The 5,968-nt window shown below is 42.8% G+C and overlaps 1 non-coding gene across 1 annotated transcript; it reads left to right on the top strand.

Moving 5' to 3' along the window:
* Nucleotides 1–3,625: 3,625 nt before the first annotated feature.
* Nucleotides 3,626–3,700, top strand: Trnas-cga (transfer RNA serine (anticodon CGA)). Its single transcript has one exon. It is a non-coding gene; the product is annotated as a tRNA-Ser (tRNA).
* The last annotated feature ends 2,268 nt before the right edge of the window (nucleotides 3,701–5,968 follow it).

The following is a 5,968-nucleotide window of genomic DNA, read 5'->3' as shown; positions in this document are numbered from 1 at the left end:
TCAAACATAGCGAGCTACTTCCTCTGGTGGAGCGCACCGTAAATTCTGCTCTCCCCTCTAGAAGACATGGGACACAGCCTACTAGGAAGAGCACTGGGCTGCCTACGTCTCAGGCGCAACATAGTTTAGACGCCAGAGAGGGCGCACACGACTGGTAGTATGTTACACATCTGTCTTGCGTCACGTATTCAGCCATCAAACATGAAATTGAGCAGAGACACGGCTGCACTAGGCAGGCAGTACCTATGCACAGTCTTCATACTCCAGTTAAGTATTGCAAATCTTCTATGACGAAACCATTTTAAGTTGTTGCTAATCTGTGTTGTCTTTTCGTGCCATGACTGATGCCTAGCTCTGTGACGTAACTGTGTAATTGAATGTTAACAAGCAGCCTCGTAGCAGCAATCAAGTCGGTGGGATGGAATTTTCTTTATGCCACATTTATATGTTTAACACCAAGTCCATTTGGTGATTAGAACAAATTTCAATGGCTACATGGGATGAATCTGGAGCTCTGTTCACCTCTGTCCTAAAACGAGATCAGCGCCACAGATCCGTCATATTCAGTGTCGTGTCGATATCCATAATGTAACCTTGCACCTGTAGCTCGCGACTGTGTTGCTCTTTACCTTTACTCAATAAAAATGACCTCCTCTCTCGTGTCTAAGGTCCAAATACAATCTGATACAACTGAAGAACTGATAACAAAAAGCAGCAATTCTTAATTCTTTTTCATGAGACTGGTAAAGCGTTGCAAATCAGTGTACATTTTTTTTGTTCGATTACATATAATACCGCTTCCTAGGCACGCCTAAAACATCCCTACAGCATTGTACTGACTTACTTTTCAGCGTAGCTACAAGCAAAATTTTTTTCGAAGTACAGTCATCATTGACACGAGGTGATTTTTTAAGAAAATTTGGACGCTAATGGGAAGGATTAATCTGATAGCTGTATCAAATATCCTTTATTAACCTCGAGTGTGCCTATGTATTACAGAAGAAAAAGCTAAGTTACATTAAAGACGCACATAATTGAGGAAATCGAATTATCACTGATCCTCTCCACTCCTACAACATCGTCGTAATGCTGACTAAAAGTCAATCATGTGCAATATTCAATATTCATTTTTTTTAATTGCATCTTCACGTCAGTGTCCTTTATAACATTCCTGTACAAAATGTAGGTTTTTTCACGTCGAATATCAATGATCTTGCTTGCAGATGCTGAAAGGTGCAGTTTCTCGAGAAGCCGTACTGAATGTCTCCCAGTCTTGGACTTCAATGAAGGTTCCGTTTCTAACGTAAAATTAATCCTGATCACTGTGCGAATAGAAATTATCATTCACGGGAAAGAACTTATTATATTGAATATTTTCAAACTGTGCACGAGCATATGTACTGTGGCCAGTACTTCCAGCTAAATTAAAACTAAATCTCTCACCAAATCTTCCCTATTTTTCAAGAAATAAAAGAACAAAGATGTCGCTTAATTCTGATACCCACGTCATTGAAACTGAACTCTACTCTTACATGACTGGAAGAGACGTGAACGCCAAAACCATAATGCTATAGCTGTCTGACACAAAATGTTGGATTAATAACTGTCTCGGTTACAGATAGATTTCGCATGTAATCAAAAAATAATCCGTACAGCTTCTTAGTTCATGAAAGGCTTCCACTTTCCTTAAACGGATTTATTTGTACACAGTAAATCCAGCGTTGTCACTGGCAGGAATGGTAGTTATCTGCTTCATAAGCAGAACAAGTGTCGGGTCGAAAATATTCTGATTGTGTATTGAAAGTACTGAAAACTATAGTGTTTGTAGAGCACATTAATCTCAAATTTGTCCAGAAAAACCGAGTGTTTTGGCGTAGTGGTTAGCACACGACGGTTCAGACTCCTGGCCGAGTATCCAGATTTAGGTATTCCGTGATTTCTCTAAATCACTTAAGACAAATGCTGGGATGGTTTCTCTGAAAGTGCACAGCCGATTTCCTTCCTCTTTTTCCGATAATATGGGCTTGTGGCCCTTCTCTGAAGATCTGGCTGTCTACGGGACGTTAAACACCTATTTCCGTCCTTCATTCGTCCAGAAAAACTTCCTGCGTTTTCTTTGCAAACCTTTTAGGCGGTTATATATGAAATGAGTAATGAGAAACTTCCGCTCTAAATAACAATATGTGACGTTCAATAACGTTCTTGAGTGCACGAGAAACTGCACGAGGCCTCTTAGTAAGCTTTCCTTTGTGGTTCTTTGGAGAACTGTTGCTCGAGATCGAACGCTGCTATACAGTGGATTTCGTGAGATTGCTTCAGCGATCATGAATGCCCCTCTACAGATAACTTTAACGTAGTATAATCAAAAGAGATGACACGTACAATGAGCATCATCGTCGTTACCTACTCCCTCTCCACGCACTGCTTTGCGCGCCTTCCTTGTTTCACGTTATCACATGTGAAAAGAACAGACAATAGTAGTATTGAACATTTCTGACTGCATTCTGCAGAAGACTGACACACGCTTTTCCCTCATGACCAACCGTTGTCGACTCAACCGTTTAAGTGACAGTCATTTTTCCATCATAAAAATGAAAAACATATCAGTGTGCACTCTTTGGGAATAGAAATGAAAAAGCATGCTCTTGAGGTATTTGATGGTAAGTATACATATCAGTTAATCAGGAGCCTAAAAAACCCTATGTGGTAATTTCACTGGTGCATGTATTTGCCAACGTTTCTTACGGGGTTAAACACTCGCAGTGTTTCGCATCTGCTAGCAGTGGGAGCGGTTTCTACTTAAACTACATACATTCCTGTCACGAACAGCAGACAGAAAAGCTTGATGATGTAGAAAAGGAAACAGTGGGAATAGTGGTTAACTGCAGCCGCCTCTAACAAGTTAGGCGCCAACATTTCGGACAACATGGTTTATGTGATCATAGTGCGTCATCTTCTTCATTTTTTAATACATTTTTCTTTCTTTCATGAAGTTTCTGTTTCTTTAGACCACTGGACTCTCTCTTTCGAATCCATTACAGAATCACAGATACTGAAATTCAGCGCTGGGAAGGATTAGACCGAAAGACCCCAACAATTGTTAGGAAGGTTACAGTAAACATTCAGGTTCTGTTGTCACCAACTTTCACAAAAAAAAAACAGCCCTTATCAAACAACAAAAAATTTTTTTGTCAGAAACGTTTTGACAAGTGTTCTTTTTGCGGGACCACACTGCATCTGAGCTGCCATAATTCAAGACAAGAGCTGTTTTTGCAATGTTTTTTCACTGCAAATGGTGAGTTTCCGGTATGCCTGAAATGAAACTCGAAAATGAAAAGTAATGACAAGGGTTGTTTTGTAAACAACACAAAAATAAGTCGCTTCTCTTCAGTCCTGCCCCAGAATTCCTTCTTTCCTCCTGAACTACAGACTAACTTTCAACATTATTCGTTGAAACTTCCTGGCAGATTAAAACTGTGTGCCCGACCGAGACTCGAACTCGGGACCTTTGCCTTTCACGGGCAAGTGCTCTACCAAAAGGTTCGCAGGAGAGCTTCTGTAAAGTTTGGAAGGTAGGGGACGAGATACTGGCAGAAGTAAAGCTGTGAGTACCGGGCGTGAGTCGTGCTTCGGTAGCTCAGTTGGTAGAGCACTTGCCCGCGAAAGGCAAAGATCCCGAGTTCGAGTCTCGGTCGGGCAAACAGTTTTAATCTGCCAGGAAGTTTCATATCAGCGCACACTCCGCTGCAGAGTGAAAATCTCATTCTGGGAACATTATTCGTTGTTTGTTCATTTTTAAGAGCTGCAGCCATATTTAACGTTATGCAGGAAATGCCTCGAAAACGGTCTACGACAGCTGAAATTCTCTTAGATTTAAGGCGTAAGAAAAGCCGAGTCGCGGATCCACGCTTGCCTGATGACAGACGAGAGCCTGCGAATCATGACTTACTTTAGTAAATACAAACTTACACAGGGTGATTTTTCCAACCGTGTACAAACTCTAAGACTGATCGATGAGCGAATACGGAGCAATAAAGGTGTAATGAACTTAGGTTCGGAAATGCATTGTTTCCCTGGTAGAGACCATTTATTCAATGATACATTGTTACAGAGGCTACGGTCTAACACGCGCTGTACCATGCAGCTTTAGTTGCACAGCATATGCTGAAAATGATTTCCTTATGCGTGCACGCGCCGTAGCATGTTCCGTCTCACACGTTCACATCGAACAGGCTGCATCCGAACAAAGGCAAAGTCTGCTCCAGTGTCTCCACATCTGGAATGGGCTCTACATACACGATACTTTTGAGACGGCCCCATAACCAGAAATCGCGCGGGTTGAGATCCTGTGAACGAGCAGGCCATGCAACGGGACCCTCTCGTCCTATCCATCGACCCACAAGACACAATTATGCGTCTGGGCGTTAACGGCGAAGTGGTCTGGAGCACCATCACGTAGCACCCACATAACCCTTCGAATTATTAATGGCATTTCTTCCAGCAGGGGAGGCAAAGTCAATCGCGGGAAACGCCATTAGTTCCGGCCTTTTACGCGACGTGGAAGGAAGGCTGGTCCCTCCCACACATTCCGGCTGCATCGATGCTGATGATTCGCTGTCAGCGTACCATGGGGTCCACATATGACTGTTATGAAAGACGTCCATACCGCTCAGCGTAAAGGTGACCTCATTTGTGACTTGTGTGGGTGACACAAATCTCGGAAGTGTTGTTGCCTGCTGAAGAAACCAGTGGAAAAACTGCTTCCGATGTGGGAAGTCTGTCGCTAGTAAGCCCTGCACTCGCTGTGTGTGATAAGGGTAGTAACAGCTGTCGTGGAGAATGTTCCACACGGTCGTCTGGCTTACCCTCTACTGACGGGCCAACTGCCTGGTACTGACGCGGCAGTCGCCTGCCACAGTGTGTAACACCATTCCTTTAATACCCGTCCGCCGCTCGTGGTCTCGCGGTAGCGTTCTCGCTTCCCGAGCACGGGGTCCCGGGTTCGATTCCCGGCGGGGTCAGGGATTTTCACCTTCCTCGAGATGACTGGGTGTTTGTGTTGTCCTCATCATTTCATCATCATCCAGGAAAGTGGCGAAATTGGACTGAGCAAAGATTGGATAATTGTACGGGCGCTGATAACCACGCCGTTGAGCGCCCCACAACCCCAACATCATCATCCTTTAATACTCTACTGATTTATTTTGCCTTTTGTTTTATTTAATGTTACATAGTTAAGCTTCTGTAAATGTGTTTGATTGAATAGATAACACAAAATTGTATACTCCTCTCTTTGTAAAAAACTTTGATGTCATGGCTTGATTCTATGTTATGTAGTGTATCTATCATTTAAATTCTTTGTCCCATTTGGAGGGAACAAAACTTACTGTATATAATTGTAATTTCTGTGTGAATAATTTTTGGTAGAAATGTCAATATGTGCAAATGTTATGTTTTATTTAATGTATTTAGTTGCTATTATGTAAACTGCTGATCCTCACTTAGGGTTCTTAGTTATCCTGTATGTAAAAGGTAGTGTGGTTCCCCTCGGGAACGGGACTTAGTGGCGCGCGCAAGTTGTGGTTGGCCTAGGTAGAAAAGGTGGACGAGCTACCAAACCCTACCAAACCGAGCACTGCCATGTAAAAGTTGTATATTGTGCTGGTTCCGAGAGAGGCTTTTTCTGCCACTTTACAATACCTCGGATGGATGGATAAATAGCTGGAAGGATTCTGGAATTGGTATCCATCATCGCCACCAAGAAGGGACAGAGTCCAGCAATTCTGCCTGCAAATCCACCTACCAACATGCAGTTGCCACCACATTGCGCAATCACTGTAACGGAATACTGTAATAATGTACAGTGAAGGATCAGCTTATTGGATGTTTTAGTGTGCACAAATATAAGGTAACTTACAACTGAGTTCATGTACCCACCTTGATTTTTTCCCTATCACAACACCTCTCA

Source organism: Schistocerca serialis, chromosome 1 (genome assembly GCF_023864345.2).
Source record: "Schistocerca serialis cubense isolate TAMUIC-IGC-003099 chromosome 1, iqSchSeri2.2, whole genome shotgun sequence".
Taxonomy (NCBI): Eukaryota; Metazoa; Arthropoda; class Insecta; order Orthoptera; family Acrididae; genus Schistocerca; species Schistocerca serialis.
The sequence above is the reverse complement of the archived record's forward strand: the minus strand, read 5'-3'. Positions and strand labels throughout refer to the sequence as shown.